Here is a 19,611-nt window from a genome sequence, read left to right on the forward strand (position 1 = left end):
AACCACGGATGGTGGGCCCTCCACTTGGAATTTTTCTTTCTCATTGAAATGTATCTATTCTGTGTATTCTGAAATATCCTTTTAAATGTCTGAACCTCTGTTGACCTGTCCCTTAACCTCATTTGCCAGTTCACTTTAGCTAGCTCTGCACAATTGCCCTTATTTAAGTTTAAAATACTAGTCCTAGACTCATTTGTTTCTCCCTTAGAATGAATGTAAAATTCAATCATATCATGATTGCTGCTACCTTGGGGTGCCTTCACTATGAGGTTATCAATTAATCCTGTCTCTTTGCTCAACACCAGGTCTGGTATAGCCTGCTCTCTCTTTGGCTCCATAACATGTTGTTCAATGAAACTATCCTGAAAACATTCCATGAACTCTTCATCTATTCTACATTTGCCCATCTGATTTTTCCAATCTATGGCCAGAATTTTACGCCAGCAGGGTTTTATGTTACCACCGAAGTCACTGGAGATTAGAATGGCTCACCTCGTTTTACAGCCCCATCCCCACTGTGAAGGGGCCATAAAATTCCAGCCTATATGTAAATTAAAATCGGCCATGATTATTGCTGTACCTTTCTAGCAAGCTTCCATTATCTCTTCTTCTATACTTTATCCTACCATGTAGTTACAATTAGGGGACCTGTACACCACTCCCACAATTGACTTCCTGCCTTTATCATTTCTCATCTCAAACCAAACCACTTCTACATCCTGGTTTCCTGAACTTCGGTCATCCCTCTCCAATGTGCTAACACCATCATTAGTTAACAGAGCCACCCTCCCACCTTTTCCCAATTTCCTGTCCTTCTTAAGTGTCACATATCCTTCAATATTCAGGTCCAAATCTATGTCATCCTGTAGCCATGTTTCTGTAATGGCTACCAGGTCGTACTTATTTATTTCTATTTGCACTATCAGTTCATCTGTTTTGTTTCAAATGCTACATGTATTTAGATACAGAGCCATCAGCTTTGTCCTTTTATTATTTTTGTGGCATCTAGCCTTACCTGCTGATTTACTCTTAGAATTGTACTCCCTATCCCTTCCTGTCACAGCCTGTTTATCATTCCCCATGTTAATACCTGACTCTCTTGCCTTGTTTCTGCCCTTTGCTTTACCACATCTTCCCAAATTTTATCCCTTGCCCCCACTATCCTGTTTAAAATCCTCTCTACTTCCCTGGTTATGCAGCTTGCGAGGACACAGCACAGTCCAGATGTAGACCCAACGGTACAGATTCCACTTTCCCCAATGCTGGTGCCAGTGCCCCACAAACTGGAAACCACTTCTCCCACACCAGTATTTGAGCCAGGCCTTCATTTCTCTAATCTTATTTGTTCTTTGCCAATTTGCACATGGCTCAGATAATAATGTAGAAATTATTACCTTTGACGTCCTGCTTCTTAATTTGGTGCCTAGCTCATCATACTGACTATGCAGTGCCTCCTTCCTCATCCTGCCTATGTCGTTGGTACCTCCATGGACCACAATAACTGGATCCTCCCCTTCCCACTGCAAGTTCCTCTCCAGCCCTGAGCAGATGTCCCGAACCCTGGTACTGGGCAAGCAACAAAGCCATCTGAACTCTTGCTCTTTGCTACAGAGAACACTGTCAATCCCTCTTACTATACTGTCCCCTACTACCGCTACATTCCTTTTTGCTCCCCCCACTTGGATGACTTCCTGTACCAACGTGCCATGGTCATCCATCCTACAGCCCCCACTCTCATCCAAACAAGCTGAGAGAACCTCAAACCTATTGGACATTTGCAGAGGCTCACACTCCTGCACTCCTGCCCTCTGGGTCCCTTTACCTGCCTCAATGCAGTCAACGCCCTCCTGTCCCTGACCACTAACCAAATCAGAAGTTCCTATCCTAAATGGTCTGACTGCCTCATGGTATAAAGCATCCAAGTAACTTTCCCCCTCTCTGCAGCTCAGCCTCCAGCTCAATAACTCTGAGCCAAAGCTCTTCAAGCCGCATAAGCTTACTGCAGACATGTTTGCCCTTGGATCACAATGTTATCCAGGAACTCCCACATGCTGCAGCCTTGACATATCACCTGCCCTGCCATCCTTAATGTGTTTTAAATAATTACTTAATTATATTAATGTTGTTTTTAAATATATTTTATTAACGACCAATTTGTGTACTATTTTAAACCTTAGGGATTGAATAGAACTTAACTACTTACCAGATGGTCACCAAACAGCTAGCTCCTTTCCCTGCAGCAGAGCAAGAACCAGTTTCTATGGGGTGAGAAAGATAGAAAATGCGAACAAACTCCCCTCTCACCAAACTCCAAGTCTTCACTCTTGCACTCCACTGCAGGAATTCACCAAGGCTCCTTCGACAGCACCTTCCAAACCACGACCTCTATCATCTAGAAGGACAAGGGCAGCAAATAGATGGGGACACCTCCACCTGGAAGTTCACCTCCAAGTCACTCACCATCCTGACTTGGGAATATATCACCATTCCTTCACTGTCACTGGGTCAAGATCCTGGAACTCCCTCCCTACCAGCACTGTGGGTGTACCTACTTCAGCAGTTCAAGAAGGCAGCTCACCACCACCTTCTCAAGGGCAACCAAGGATGGGCAATAAATGCTGGCCCAGCTAACAAAGCCCACATCCTGCAAATGATTTTTTTTTATAAATTGCAAAGGCTAAACTAAAGAACCTTGAATTTTTGGTAAGCTGAATAGGTGCTACAATAACCAGATTCAACGAATTAGCTCAATAACTACTCAGCTCCTACAGCTGAGAGTGAATTTACCCCATCTAAAGTACAAGACAGAAGGAACTTAACCTGATTACATAGTACTTTCCAGTTACTGCTAATTATAGACCAAATTAGATTTTATGAACAAAATTTAAGAACAAAATTTACTCTTAAAACTCTATCTCATCAAACTATCATGACACAGCTGATGGTAAGTGCTAAGTTGTTCAAATCCCAGAGGGAAAATTGAAACAACTGTCATAATCCATTTTTGCAATTTTTATTAAAAAATTCGAGATGCAGGCTTTGAATTTAATAGTAATAAGACCACTGAGTCTCAAGAGGTTTTATAAAGCTAAATTAAACATTTATTAATACAATAAAAATTGTAAGCACATACACATGTCTACAAAGTTACCATTATAATAACTACAAAAAAACCCAATTAATCTGACTCTCAGTTACACCCCAGTTAAGGCAAGATTAAAACTCATAGATTTTAAAAGACCCCAGGCAAAGCACATTTGACCTTACAAATTCACAATGAGATTCCTTGCAGACACTGTGCAGACAAATTTTTCTCCTGGTGATAGTTATTATCTCAAGTTCCTCCCTCCCTTTTGCCTCTTGAATCTCAAGGATCCTTGGGATGCTTTTAGTGTCTTCTACTGTGAAGACAGATACAAAATACTTGTTCAAAGTCTCTGTCATTTCTTTTTTTTCCCATTATTAATTCCCCAGTCTCACTCTCTAAGGCACCAATGCTTTAGTAGCTTTCTTCCACTTTATATACTTATAGAAGCTTAGATGTATTTTTTTATATTTCTTGCTAGTTTACTCTCACGTTCTAACTTCTCCCTATGTTTTAATCACCTTTTGCTTTTCTAAAATTTTACTAATCTTTTAGCCTACCAGTATTCTTTGCAGCATTCTACAACTTTTCTTTCAATTTGATACCACCCTTAACTTCCTTAGTTAGCCTAGGTTGGTTCATCCTTCTCATAGAGCCTTTCTTTCTCAATGGAATATATCTTTATTGAGTGATATGAAATAGCTACTTTGGAGTCTGCCACTGCTTACTTACCATTTTACATTTTAACCTATTTTTTCCAGTTTACTTTAGCTAACTCTGTCTTCATACCTTCGTAATTGCCTTTCAGACCCAAGATTCTCACCTTTTTAACTGGATGTGAAATTCTATCATGCGATGGTCACTGTTGCTACCTTTGCCCATTTGATTTGACCAATCTATATGAACAATAAAGTCACCCACAATTATTGCAGTATCTTCCTCACAAGACCCCATTATTTCTTATTTTATACTCTGTCTTAAAGTATAGCTATTGTTTAGGGACTTATAAACTACTGTAATCAATAACTTATTTTCCTTGCTATTTCTTGTCTCCACCAAAACTAATTTTCATCCCAGCCAAGATAATTTCTCACTATTGTACTGATCTCATCCTTTATTAACAGCACTACCCCACCTCCTTTTAATTTCTTCCTATCCTTCCAAAATGCCAAATAGCCTTGAAGATTCAGCTCCCAGCCTTGGTCACTTTGCAACAAAATCTCTTTAAAGTTTATTGCATCAAGAGCATTTATTTTTATTTATGCTATCAATTTATCCATCATGTTATGAAAGCTTTGTTCATTCACATAAAGACCCTTTATTTCTGTTCATTCTGTCTTTTTACTATTCTTCCCCTACTATAACTCTACTTGCTGGCACACTTATGTCTGAATGTTCTGTCTCTTCTTGTCACACTTTGGTATCATTACCTGTGAGGTTACCTTGTCCTTTCTCATTAATTTTATAAATCTCCACTCACGTGAACCCACCAGCCCCCACCACTATTTACTTTAAAGTGTTCTGTATAGCCCCTACTATTCAATTCACCAGGACACTGGTGTTAGTAGGGTCCAAGTGAAGCCTATTCCAACAGCATAACTCTCCCTTGCCATTTTTCTTGTGGCTCAGGTAATATTCCGGAGATTTTTACCTTTATGATTCTATTTTTTAACTTAGTCCCTAGCTGCTCATAATGCTTTAACAGAACTGTTTTCTTAGTCCTACCTATGCTGTTGGTACTTATGTGAACCACAGTAACTGGATCCTTCCCTGTCCCATTCCAAGTTCCCCACCAGCCGGAGGAGATGTCCTTAACCCTAACACCGGGCAGCCACCACAGCCTTCAGAACTTAGGCAGCTATTGTGCCCCATTGCTTTTCACTGCCCACACTTAAATGACCCCCTGTCCCACAGTTCTGTGGTCAGCTTGTTCAAATTCCCTATGGCCCCTGCTCTCATCACACAAGCTGCAAGAACCTTGTACCTGTTGGACAAGTTCAAAGGCTAAGCCTCCTCCAACGCTATCTTCTGGATCCTCATACCTGCCTCACTTGTAGTCACAGCCTCCTTCCCTGACCATGGACCAAATTTGAAGTGTTTAACCTAAATGATCTAACTGTCTCATGGAACAAAGTGTCCATGAACTTTCTCCCTCCATGAAGTATCACAGTGTTCAAAGCTTGGACTCCATTGTTTCAACTCTGAGCTAACTTTTGAGCTGGAGCTACCTACTGTAGACGTGGTTGATGTGGATCACACTGATGTTCACCTGTGCCATAACTGCAAGATGTCACCTGCCCTGCTATCACTATTGTATTTTCTTTAAGTTATTAGAGTTTCATGGGAAAAATTCTCCACCCCTGATGGGGGGAAGTGCGGGAGTGGACGTGGGCCAATCAAGGCCCGCCATGCATGACGTCCGCCAGGAAGCGTCATGCGCTCCCTGTGCAGGCGGGGGAGATTCCCTCAGCTGGGAGTGCCATCTTTTGCACGTGCAAGTGAAAGAGCATACTGATCTCCCTGAGGCTAAATGCTTCCTCAGGGAGATCAGATCCAAAATAAAATTTGCAATAGAGATGATAGAAAAATTTCCCTGACATGTCCCCTCATGTGACACTGTCCACAACTTTAACCGAAACCTTTATTAAAAATTTAAAAACCCTCATGAATCCTCATTTCACCCGTGGATGAGGTTTCATGCTTTTTCTGAAGTCCGCCAAGGCTCCCAGCCTGCCCACCGACATTGGACAGGCAGGTCCATTAATGATTTTAATTAGTTTCTCAATGGTCTCAATAGGCCGTTGACAGGTCAGCGAGCGAGCAGCTGACGTGGCAGCACCTCCGCCAGTCTGAAAATGGAAACGAGGCAGGGTGACATCGGGAGTTCCACTTGATGTCATCCCGTGTCATTTTACACGTTGGCATGCGGGCCCTGCCCCCGCTCGCCGACCGGAAGATCCAGCCCCATGTTTTGAAATGTCACTCAATGCTTATGTGCAGGTGATTATGACCTTGTTTTCCATAGGCATAACTATGGATTCATAGAATGTTTACAGCACAGAAGGAGGCCATTCAGCCCTGTTGAGTCCATTCCAGTTCTCTGCAACAGCAAATTAGCTCAATCCACTTCCCTGTCCTTTCCCAGTCCTCTTCAGGTGCCTACCCATTTCCTACGATTGAATCTACCTCCAACTTCCTCTAAGGCATTAAATTCCAGATCCTAACTAGGCTCTCACACAAGGAATACCAATACACAACCAAATCCTTAATTTTAGAAGCTGAGCTATTGGGGTGATTTCATTAACTCCCCACATTTGAGAGCCTGCTTTATGTCAGCTTATCCATTTACACCAGCTGGAATTTTAATTACCTTCAGCAAGATAATTTACAGATTGATTTTGCTTTTTTTTGTTGCCTTTATGCAACTCACAATCAAACAGCGCAGAGTGCAATGGGCATCAGAAAGCTAGCCTTGCTCTGGTGGAATGTACAGAAATAATGCCCACATCAAAACTTCAGGACTACGATTTCTCTAGTGCTTCAATCAAACTTCCTGGAGGCAATTAATTCCTGCTGTAATGGCCTAAAATGGAAATGGAATCATGTTATGCACAAAGAAAGCCCATCTGGAGCATAACATTCAACCTCTAGAGCCCTCTTTAGTCTATTGCTGACACAGTTGAAGTGCCTACTTTCCGTTTTAAAATAAATTAGATGCTATTAAATTCTGCTTCGAGGTACTATTCTAAGTATGGTTTTAAGGGCTATAAAATTGCATGCTATCTAAGATTCATTATGGTCAAAACAAGAAAAGGAACTTTCTAGACAACGTTTAAACAAATTTATTCAATAAAGGCAAAAGATGTAGGGGCTGATAATGTGATGGCAGAAGTCCAAAGCCTACAATGCAGCAGAGTGCTCAGTACAGCCTATTGCAGATGGTAAATTGAAATGGGGCCATAAGCCAGTACATAGATATACAGCAACACGGAAACAGGCCAGTCAGCCCAACCAGCCCATGTTGTTGTTTATCCTCCACAAATTAAATAACCCTAATTATTTACCCACTCTGTTCCAATTATAATTCATCTCAATTTGTGCACTAGGATAACAAGGACTCTAATTTTGACCAAACTTAGGCATTCACCCTATAATATGGCTAAACAACACCTCTGTCAGATAGCACACATTTGTAACAAGTGCTGAAAGAGAGCTCATTTTAAAGGTTTGTAATTAAATTTGGGCACTTTCACCTTTTTCCCCCTGGCAGCCTTGGGCCCCTGTCCTCAATGTCCAGCACACCTCACATCCCTCCACACCTCTTACCACTTACGCCTAGCCCACAGTTCCTTTACAGGTGGTCCTCTCTTATCCTCTATCCACCGCTATATTTTAAAATGACTATAACTGTATATCTTAATGGGTCAGTGAAATAGACTGCCAACTGATCATTTCAACAGCAACTATTCATTCATCAACACTGTTTGAAGTGAGTTAATAAATTACATATAGAAGAAGCATGTGCCAAAAGCATAAGCGGTTATTATGAAGGAACATTATTTTTATTCATTGGATATGGGTGTCGCCGGCTAGGGCAGCATTTATTACCCATCCCTAATTGCCCATGTTCAGAGGGCATTTAAGAATCAACCACATTGCTGTGGGTCTGGAGTCACATGTGGGCCAGACCGGGTAAGGACAGCAGATTTCCTTCCCTAAAGGGCGTTAGTGAACCAGATGGGTTTATTCAACAATCAACAATGGTCATCATTAGGCTTTTAATTCCACATTTTTATTGAATTCAAATTCCACCATCTGCCATGGTGGGATTCAAACTCAGAGCATTACCATGGATCTCTGGATTACTAGTCCAGTGACAATACCACTACACCATCACCATGCTGAGCTGCAAGCCTCTCTTACTCTGAGACTGGTTTAGTTTGGAAGAACAATGTCACTCCAAAATTTTGTTGGTGACATCTTTTGATGATCTGCTTCTATCACTGCTTGTTTGTCCATACAACCACACCAACCCCCTCCACTTCTCTCTCTCTCTCTCTCTCTGCACACCACCCACCCCCCCCCCCCCACCACCCCCACACACCTTAAACCAGCTTATATTTCAACTCTTTCTTGGACTCGAACTGAAGTTCTGTAGAAGGGTCATGAGGACTCGAAACGTCAACTCTTTTCTTCTCCGCCAATGCTGCCAGACCTGCTGAGTTTTTCCAGGTAATTCTGTTTTTGTTTTGGATTTCAGCATCCGCAGTTTTTTTGTTTTTATCTCCAAAATATATCGTTGATTAAAAATAAAGTTTTACGTTAGAATGATTCTGTCATTATAACACAAAATATGTGCCCACCCACCCGTGAGTGTGGGAAACCTGTCTGGATGTGTGTGCATTGTTTGTTTAGTATGTGTTTTCTCTGTCATACTTCAGATATCATACTTTCAGTGTTACAGCTTAAATATTCCCTCTCATACATTACCTTTGAAATGCAGAGAATGCAGCATACTTGAACATGACTTTTCCAAATTTCATGTTTGTAAAAGCAGTTATTACTAAACAAATAGAGAATGTGTCAGTTGCCAAGTAGCAAGTCACAAAATATGAAATTTATAAAACGAAGGCTGGAATTTTCTAGCCCCTCACGCTGGTGGGATCTTTCGGTCCCACCGATGTGAACAGAGATTTCAATGGCTCTCTGGCCCCACTGCAAGGGCACCCACTGCGAGGTGGTGGTGGTGGGGGGTGAGGGGGAGTGGGGGGAAGTGGTTGCTGGAAAATTCCAGCCTAAAAATCAAAAATGGAAAGCCTACCACAGCTACTAATAAAACAAGGAGAAAAAAAAATCACTCAAAATACTCGAAACATTAAGGCAAAGGAACTTATGTTACAATTCTCCAAATCCACAGGACTATAAAGCAGCAAATGATTAAATCTCAGGAAGTTGCAGGAGATACTTTCTCGTAGCAGGCTCTGTCAATTCCACCTAACCAGGAACACAATTTTAATCAGCAGCATGATTTAAAATGTCCATGCTCTGTCTGTCACAACGCATTTAACACTGAAGGTATTTCCACCTAGTTGCTGTTGCAGTTGGCAAGCCCTCAGCTCACTGGCATGATTTAAAATTAGAGTTTTGACTAAATTGCTGGTGTGCCAAACAAGTGCCAACAATATAAGCTGTTGTTAGTATGAACAGCTAGAAACCCCCATCACTCTTGGGAAAAGTGCCAGTGGGTAGAGAAACTTCCTTGGAAAATTGCAGTCTAGAGTGAAAAATCACCTGTCACAAGGCATTGTGATGCAGCAAATCATTTAGCTGGACTATAATGATGGATTCTGGCCTGGATCTTCTGTTCTCCTCTCATAACTTTTCAGCAGTGTGACCATCCATTTCCATCAGCCTGAAGTGTGCTGACGTTCAATATGTCTATTCAGATATGGATAGGCATGAAATAACATGCAAATTATGGAAATACAGCTTCCTCAAATGATAGCAATGTTTGATAGTGTGGATGCACTTTGGTTCTTGTTATCTAGCACTGCTATAGGCAGCAAAGGGATCATTTGGAAATCAACCTCAAAGTCTACGTATTTGATTGTAGAGTGACTGCACAAGCCACTGGTAAAGCTATGAAGCGGCAGGCATCTGAGACTTCCACACCTGGGACCTGTGCAAGCCAGACAGTCTGGGATGAATATCTTCGCAGGGAGATTTTTTTGCTAGTGCTGTTGAGGGGGGTTTAAGCTAGATTGGCAGGGTGATGGGAACCTGAGGGCAAATTCAGAGCAGGGAACAGGAGATGGAGAATTAGTGAGTAACACTGAAAGACAGAAGCAGCATAGGTTAAAAAAGTGTACGGGAATTTGGCAGTGTTAAAAGGTAGATATGTAAATGCAAGAAGCATAGTAAATAAAGCCTATGAGGGCACAGATAGACACATGGCAGCATGATATAATCGTTATAACAGAAACTTGGCTTAAGGAGGGGAAAAAATGACAGCTCAATATCCCTGGATATAGAGTTTTCACGCAGGATAGGGAAAGGGATTAAAAACATGGGGGTGTAGCATTATTGGTTAAAGAATCAATCACAGCTGTGAGGAGGAATGAGATACTAAATGAAGCATCAAATGAGGCCATATGGGTTGAGATCAGAAATGAAAAAGGGGCAGCCATACTGCTAGCAGTATACTATAGACCCCCAAATAGTGGAAGGGAGTTAGAAGAGCAAATATGTAGGCAGGTTTCTGAGTGCAAGAACAATAGGGCAGTAATCATTTGTGATTTCAACTACCCTAATAGCAATTGGGAGGAACAGTGTGAAGGGCACAGAGGCACAAAATTCTTGAACTGCATTCAGAAGAACTTTTTTAGCCAGCACGTAAAAGCCCAATGAGAGGGAGCATAATTCTTGATTTAGTCTTAGGGAATGAAGTTAGGTAAATGTATAAAGCAGCAGTGAGGGACCATTTTGGAGATAGTGACCTTTATATAATTAGATTTATCATCATTATGGAAAAGAAGCAAGATAGAACATGAGTAAAGGTTCTAAATTGGGGAAAGACAAATTTTACAAAGCTGAGAGGTGAGCTGGCGAGAATGGACAGGATCCAACTATTAGAAGGAAAAACTGTGCCATATTAGTGGGAGGCATTCAAAAGCAGGATTCTACGGGAACAGTGTAGATATGTCTCCACAAATTAAAAGGGTGGTACTGCCAAAGCTAGAGCCCCCTAGTCACTCAGAAGCATATAGGCCAAGATAAATCTGAGAAAGAAAGCTTTTGACACACAAAAGACTTAATACTGTGGAAAGCCTAGAGGAGTACAGAAAGTACAGAGGTGAAGTAAAAATGGAAATTAGGAAAGCAAATAGAGGGTACAAAAAAAAATATTGGCAAGTAAAATCAAAGAAAATCCTGAGATATTTTACAAGTACATTAAAAGCAAGAGAATAGCTAAGGATCAGGTCAGGCATATCAGAGATGTACATGGCAACTTGTGGATTGATACAGAAGATGGGGGCAGGGTTCTCAATGATACTTTGTCTCTGTCTTCACTAAGGAGAGGGATGATGCAGACATTCTGGTTAAGGAAGAGGACTTTGAAATATTAGATATAATAAGCATAATGAGAGAGGAAGTACTAGAGAGACTGGCATCTCTGAAGGTGGATAAATCACCAGGGCAAGATAGATTGTATCCTTGGATTTTGAAGGCAGCCACGGAAGAAATAGCAGATGCTCTGAGGATCATTTTCCAATCCTCACTAGATTCAGTGAGGTCCAAGAGAACTGGAGGTCTGCGACTGATGTGCCATTCTTTAAAAAGCGTGTGAGAGATAGGTCAGAAAATTATAGGCCGGTCAGCCTGACTTTGGTGGTGGGAAGATTATTGGAAACAATTGTGAGAGACAGGATAAATTGTCACTTAGAAAGGCACGGATTGGTCAGGGATAGTTGTTAGGAAAAGGAGATAGTTTAAGTAAGTTATATTGATTGATATTTGTAGTTGTTAGGAATGAATTTTAGCTTTAAAATTTAAGTTTGATTTGTATTTCTGTATACGTGTGTTAAGAAGAGGCCAAATTGAGTTTTAGTTTCACTTTAAAAGGTGCTTGCGTTGCTAATGAGAGGTTTACAACTGCTGCAGCTAAGTTAAAGAAACAAGAGGAGAGAAATTGGGCTGTTGCCTAGCAAAAGGGGTCCAGAGAGGCAAGACCCTTCCATGGGCACAGAATCATAGAATCACAGAATTACATAGTGCAGAAGAGGCCCTTCAGCTCATCAAGTCTGCACCGGCATGTGAGAAACACCTGATCTACCTACCTATTCCCATTTACCAGCACTTGGCCCATAGCCTTGAATGTTATGACATGCCAAGTGCTCATCCAGGTACTTTTTAAAGGACGTGAGGCAACCCGCATCCACCACCCTCCCAGGCAGCGCATTCTAGGCTGTCACCACCCTCTGGGTAATAATGTTTTTCCTCACATACCCCCTAAACCTCCTGCCCCTCACCTTGAATTTATATCCCCTCGTGACCGACCCTTCAACTAAGGGGAACAGCTGCTCCCTATCCACTCTGTCCATGCCTGTCATAACCTTATACACCTCGATCAGGTTTTCTCTCAGTCTTCTCTGCTCCAACAAAAAAAATCCAAGTCTATCCAACCTTTATTCATAACTTAAATGTTTCATCCCAGGCAACATCCTGGTGAATCTCCTCTGCACCCCCTCCAGTGCAATCACATCCTTCCTATAATGTGGCGACCAGAAATGCACACAGTACTCCAGCTGTGGCCTCACCAAGATTCTATACAACTCCAACATGACCTCCCTACTTTTGTAATCTATGCCTCGATTGATAAAGGCAAGTGTCCCATATGCCTTTTTCATCACCCCACTAACATGCCCCTCTGCCTTCAAAGATCTGTGAACACACACGCCAAAGTCCCTTTGTTCCTCAGAACCTCCTATTGTAATACCGTTCATTGAATACTTCCTTGTCAAATTATTCCTTCCAATGTGTATCACCTCATACTTTTCAGAGTTAAATTCCATCTGCCACTTATCTGCCCATTTGACCATCCCGTCTATATCTTCCTGTAGCCCAAGACACTCAACCTCACTGTTAACCACCCAGCCAATCTTTGTGTCATCTGCAAACTTACTAATCCTACTCCCCATATAGTTATCTATGTTGTTTATATAAATGACAAATAATAGGGGACCCACACAGATCCCTGTGGTACGCCACTGGACACTGGCTTCCAGTCACCAAAGGATCCTTCTATCATCACCCTCTGTCTCCTACAACTAAGCCAATTTTGAATCCAGCTTATCAAATTACCCTGTATCCCATGTGCATTTTCCTTCTTTATAAGTCTCCCATGTGGGATCTTGTCAAAGGCTTTGCTGAAATCCATATAAACTACATCAACTACACTACTCTCATCTACACACCTGGCAACCTCCTCAAAAAATTCAATCAACTTTGTTAGGCATGACCTCCTTCTGACAAAGCCATGCTGACTATCCCTGATCAAACATTGCCTCTCCAAGTGGAGATAGATTCTCTTTTTCAAAACTTTCTCCAATAGTTTCCCTACCACTGACGTGAGACTCACTGGCCTATAGTTCTCTAGCTTATCTCTACAACCCTTCTTAAATAGCGGAACCACATTAGCTGTTCTCCAATCCTCTGGCACCTCCCTCGTGGCCAGAGAGGAATTAAAAATTTGGGTCAGAGCCCTTGCGATCTCCTCCCTTGCCTCCCTCAACACTCTGGGACTCAAATCATCTGGACCTGGAGACTTGTCCACTTTTAAGCCTGCCGACACCTCCAATACCTTGCCAATCCCTGTATCAATTTGCTTAAGATCCTTGCATTCATTCTCCCCGAGTTCGATACCTTCATCCTCATTCTCTTAGGTGAAGATGAATGTAAAGTATTGATTCAACACTCTAGCGATGTCATCTGGCTCCACCCATTGATTGCCCCCTTGGTCCCTTATGGGCCCTAATCTTTCCCTGGTTATCCTTTTCCCATTGATATACTTATAGAATATCTTGGAATTTTCCCTACTTTTAACAGCCAGAGCTTTCTCATATCCCCTTTTTGCTCTCCTGATTGCTTTCTTAAGCTCCACCATGCACTTTCTGTACTCTACTAATGCCTCCACTGATTTGCTTCCCTAGTACCTGCTAAAAGCTTCTGTTTTGAAAAACTAAAGAAACAACAGTTTTGAATTCAGTTTGAAGACAGCTGCCAAACAGAAGACACTTAGAAGGGACAGATAGTCAGTGCCAAGCTAAAATTGATTGGAAATAGCTGCCAGAGAGAGACTGGACCAAAAGGGACAGATAGAAAGTCCCAAGCTAAAGAAAATACCCCAGAATCCCGGAGAGTGGAACAGGAGAAAGTCCCAAGCAGACCTTCTAGTTAAAAGAGAGACAGGAACCTGGAAAAGGTCCTGTTAAGAGAAGTAAAGAGTGAGGAGCAGAGAAAGGCTCCAAGCTTCAAGCTTAAAGAGATAAATGCTTGTGAGAAGTCAGAAGATCCAAAGAAGCAACTGAAGGTCTGCAACTGTTTGCTATCACCATGCAAAGCAGTGCTGTACTGTCAACAGCTGAGTTGGTGAAAGAGAGCTGGAAGAAAGCTTAAAAGCATTTTGGTGTCCCAGGGGAGAGAGTTCAAAACCCTGGAGGCGAACCCTTGCAGAAGGCTTCTGAGAGAAAGTTTCGGTATGGGAGAAGATTCCAAACTGACTCCTTTGAGAGTGGAGATTGGAAACCCTTGTGCGAAAGACTAAGTTTAGTGAGACTGGTTGGCTCACGGTGTGATAAACATCTGGGGACAGTTGATGAGAGACCCATAGCATCTGGTTGAGGTGGCATCTGTCACTTGGTTTCAGAGTATGGTGTGTCTGACCACAGGATACTTATCAGTTTACATAGACTAGTACTTACTGTGAACATTAGAGTATAAGGTAGCTTTTGTAACTTGAGTTATCCTTACAAATCTGTATATATCTATAAAGGTATAGTATTGGTTGAAGGAACATTGTAATATAGTCCAACTTTTCTTGTTTAAAACATGTTTTATTCTTTCGCTAAAAGTGCATTAGCTGATTTCAATGACTCTGTTCAGTAGCCCACCTCTTTGTATCTAAACAAATATATAAAAGTTAGCATTCATCGAGCTGGGTTCCACTCTGGGATCAGGCTTGTCCAGGGGTAACCTCAGCTGGGGTCATAACAAGTGAGTATGGTTTTGTTAGGGGAAGATCATGTCTTACTAACTTAATAGAATTTTTTTAGGAATTAACAAGGAGGATTGATGAGGGTAGTGCAGTGGATGTTGTTGACATGGATTTCAGTAAGGCATTTTTAGCTCAGTAACATGAAACAAAGGGTAATGGTCGATGGATGTTTTCCTGAATGGAAAACGGTTTCCAGTGGTGTTTCACAGGGTGCAATGTTGGGGCCCTTGCTGTTTGTTGTATACATTAATGATTTAGACTTAAATGTAGGAGGCATAATTGGCAAATTTGCAGATTACACAAAAATTGGCTATGTAGTTGATCATGAAGAGGATAGCCAAAACAAAAGCAGAATTACCTGGAAAAACTCAGCAGGTCTGGCAGCATCGGCGGAGAAGAAGAGAGTTGACGTTTCGAGTCCTCATCACTCTTCAACAGAACTAGGTGAATCCAAGGAAGGGGTGAATTATTTCACGTCAACGTCAACTCTTTTCTTCTCCACCGATGCTGCCAGACCTGCTGAGTTTTTCCAGGTAATTCTGTTTTTGTTTTGGATTTCCAGCATCCGCAGTTTTTTGTTTTTATGAAGTGGATAGCCATTGACTCCCGAATGATATAGACTAGGGTTATTTTCCTTAGAACAGAGAAGGCTAAACAGTGACCTAATTGAGGTGTACAAAATTATGAGGGGCCCAGAAAAGGTAGACAGGAAAGACTTGTTTCCCTTAGATGAGGGGTCAATTACCAAGGGACATAGATTTAAGGAGATTGGTAGAAGGATTAGGGGGGACATGAGGAAAAACTTTTGACTCAGAGGCTGTGGGCATCTGGAACTCACTGCCTAAATTGATGGTTGAGGCTGAAATGCTTAACTCAATTAGAAGGTACCTGGACCTGCATCTGCATCTGAAGTGATGTAACCTGCAAGACTACAGACCAGGTGCTGGAAAGTGGGATTAAAATGTACGGATAATTTCCTTTTTCTCTTTTTGGCTAGTGCAGACTTGATGGGCTGAATAGCATCTTTCTGCACCGTAACCTTTCATTGGTTCTATGGAGCCCCTGACAGGCAGACTTATGAGCAGAATCCATTAGGAATTGTTATGATCTCCGTAGAAACTGATAACTTTTGAAAAGAAGTCTGTATTCCCAGTGACCAACTTAAAGGATTACACAAGATTTCAATTTTTGTGGCTTTTACAGCAACTAACAGATTAAAAGCAACATTGACTAACTCTATTTTTGGGGAAAACTCAAACTTGAAACTACAGAATAGAAGTTTCCCTTTTTAACATTTAAAATGACCCAATGATCTCCCACTCCTCCATAATATTTTACACTGCCCCTTGAGTAGATATTCAATTCTCCCAGAACCAGTTCTAAGTGATTCTTAGCTCCCAAGGGTTTACTTTCATTTTTTTCCTTTTCTAGCCTGATAAATTTTAACCCCAGAGTTGTCGTTCCCGGTAAGTGTTTGCTTGGAGATTCTCCCTCTAACACAAGGTAGGCAAAACTTCCAGCCTTGTTTTAAATCCTCATAAATTTGATCTTTTCAATCCAAGCCTAAGTTCCCACCCACATTCCTACATGGTGAATCATAAGGAGTTGCCATCTCTATCTTCTCTCTCTCAGATCCAGGCAGACTGTTTTGTCTGTGAAATTCAGAGATTTGTTTTAGGCGAACTTTGTAATCCAATCGTATAAAGGCTTCTTGTGCACCCTTCCCCTCTCAAAGCGAACTTCAATCAAATGGGCCATGTGTCCAGGTAGAAATACTGATTGGTTATCATGTAGACCCCAACTCCATTCTACTTTGGAATTAAGTCACAAGTTTAAAGTATAGCTGTTTACAACCTGACATTTGAATCACCTCCCTCAGCTTTGGAGACGAACAGTCTATCCACTGTCAGCACAGATGTTTCTGCTATTGCTTACAAGTGTGAATACCTTGCACCTGATTCCTAGTAAAGCAAACTGCCCCCCCAACACCACCCCCCCCACCACTTTAATCTTTAACATTCAAGACACCCAGCTTTGTTGTCAGAAGAATTCAGAACAGGTAACAGTCCTCTTAATTCTTCCATTTTGCCCTGTGCCAAAACACAGATCCAAAATATAACAATCTCATAAAGCCTTGCATTTGTAACAGAATATTTAAATGACTTCAGGGCCGCAAAATCATCTAGGGTCAGGTGAAAGTCCTGCCATATGGAACTGAAGTGGAATATCTTGACCTCCTTGGCCACTTCTGAAGGTTGCCTACAGAGTCTCCTGGCTGCACCCCTAAAACCAGCATATCTCTTTTCCTGTCCACTTTCACCGCAAAGGCGTCTGGTGATGCATCCATGACCGTGTAATCCTCTCTCTGCCCTTGTGCCATGTTTTTTTTGCTTACAATTGCAGCCATCTTGTTCAGCAGCAGCCTTCTGTAATTCAAGTCAGCTCCTTTTAAGAAGGGCTTTAAGAACAGAAGGCTGGCTACACCAAGAGCTGTTTGGCTCCACGTTGAGCACAGAGGCAGCCAGCAGAGTGGAAGACTCTCAGTGCTGTGCTAAAGTGAGGTTGCAGCAGTATGCTACTTACCTCCATTTAAACTGGTGCAGGCAGGTCACGAAATGTGACTTCTGAAAATTGATGGAAGCCAATGCAATTTACCACAAAATTTTGGTTCTAATATCTGATTAATATAATTTTTAGCAGTACAGTGATTATGTTACTGGATTTGTGATCCAGATGCTTGGACCAATGGCCCAGAGTCAGAATTCAAATCCTATTATGGCAGCTGAAGCGTTTAAATTCAATAAATTATATAAATCTGAAATACAAAGTTGGTCTCAGTAATGATGACTGTGAAGCAACTGGATTGTCAGACAATCCATTTAGTTCACTAATGCCTGATGAGGTGTTTAGACGGTATATAGGGAAACATTGTTCTCATTGCTGGAAGGTTTGAGAACAAGAGGGATTTAAGGTAATTAGTGAAAGAAGCAGTGGAGACATGAGGCAAAACATTTTCAGGCAGCGAGTGCTTAGGATCCGAAATGCACTGTCTGACAGTGTGGTAGAGGCAGGTTCAATCTAGACATTCAAGAGGCAATTGGATTGTTACCTGAAAAGGAAGAATGCACAGGGCTACAGGGAGTAGATGGGGATTGGCACTGGGTGAGTTGCTCTACGGAGACCCTGCACAGACACGATGGGCTGAATGGCCTCCTTCTATGCTGTAACAATTCTGTGATTCTGAGATGCCTTTTAGGGAAGGAAATCCACTATCCTTACCTAGTCTAGCCTATACGTGACTCTATGGCCAGTGCAATGTAGCTGCCTGAAATGGCCTAGCAAGCTATTGAGATGTTTTCAAAAACGTTGCTCACTTTTATCCTCTTAAGGACAATTAGGGATTAGCAATAAATGCTTGCCTTGAAAACAGTGTCCACATCCCATGGGTGAATAAAAATAATGAACTTTCTGGGACCGGAATTGCATGTTTAACCCTCGAGTTCTGATTATATGTGTTTTTTTTGGAGCAGTATATTTTGTTTTCTTTCACTGAAATTGTGTAACTTCCTGCAGGATGGCTCAGAGACCCAGGGACAAGAGACATAGGTTCTTACATTCGGCTCTGGAGGTTTTGGTGCAGGAGGTCTTGGGAATGAGGGATTTCCTATAGTCGCAGGGGCTGTGTGGGGTGTCACCTCACTTTCCTGTCCCTCCTGTCCCTCTCTGCTGTTGCAGCACATGCTGCTCTTTCTGACCTCATGTCCTCCTCCCATGCCTTGTACAGCAAGGTTCAAATGACCCCTTAACAAGTTGCTCTTGACTGGTACTCCGTTCCTCATTGTTGCCTCCTATAAGGTGAATTTGTGACGTTCTCTTATGGAATAAATGTTGCTTTTAAGAGTTGGTGAAGTCTTTACAATGTGCCCCAGAAAGTCTCATGATTAGTTTCAGAGGTTGACTTCACAGCTCCAGTAGCAATGACCACGAAAATGAGTTTCCCTTTAAATAACACTTGAAATCAAAAGCAACGCTGAATTTACCCCCAAACAGCTGTTAGGACAAGCATTCACTGCCAAAATGTTTTGAAGCCTATTTAATGTGCACTAGCAGACATTTTAAGTACCAACCAATCCCTTAATACAACTCTAGGTGGCCATACTTAGCTTTGGCTTCAACCCCTTTGCCATACGAGCATATGAAGATATATACAAACATATGAAATATGAATATATAAAACAAGAGCAGAATTAGGCCATTCAGACCCTCTAGCCTGTTCCACCATTTAATAAGATCATGGCTGATCTGTTTATTTTTTGAATCCCACTTTCCCATCTACTCTAGATAACCTTTCATTCTATTGCTTAACAAGAATCTAACTACCTCCACCTTAAAAATATTCAATGACCCCCCCCTCCACCACTTTCTGAAGCAGAGAGTTCCAAAGTCACACAACCCTCTGAAAGAATGTTTCCTCGTCTCTGTCCTAAAAGAACAAACTCCAGTTTTAAAAATGTGCTCCCTAGTTTAGGACTCACCCACAAGGGAAAGCATCCTTCCCATGGTTCACATTGTCAAAATCATTCAGGATTTTAAATACTTCAATCAAGTAACCTCACTCTTCTAAACTCCACTGGAAACAAGCCCAGCCTCTCCAACCATCCTCATAAGATAACCCACTCTTTCCAGATATCACCTCCTTTGAACCGCCTCCAATATATTTACATCCTTTTTGAAATAAAGAGAACAAAACTGT

The sequence above is a fragment of the Carcharodon carcharias genome, chromosome 1, assembly GCF_017639515.1.
Source record: "Carcharodon carcharias isolate sCarCar2 chromosome 1, sCarCar2.pri, whole genome shotgun sequence".
Classification (NCBI taxonomy): domain Eukaryota; kingdom Metazoa; phylum Chordata; class Chondrichthyes; order Lamniformes; family Lamnidae; genus Carcharodon; species Carcharodon carcharias.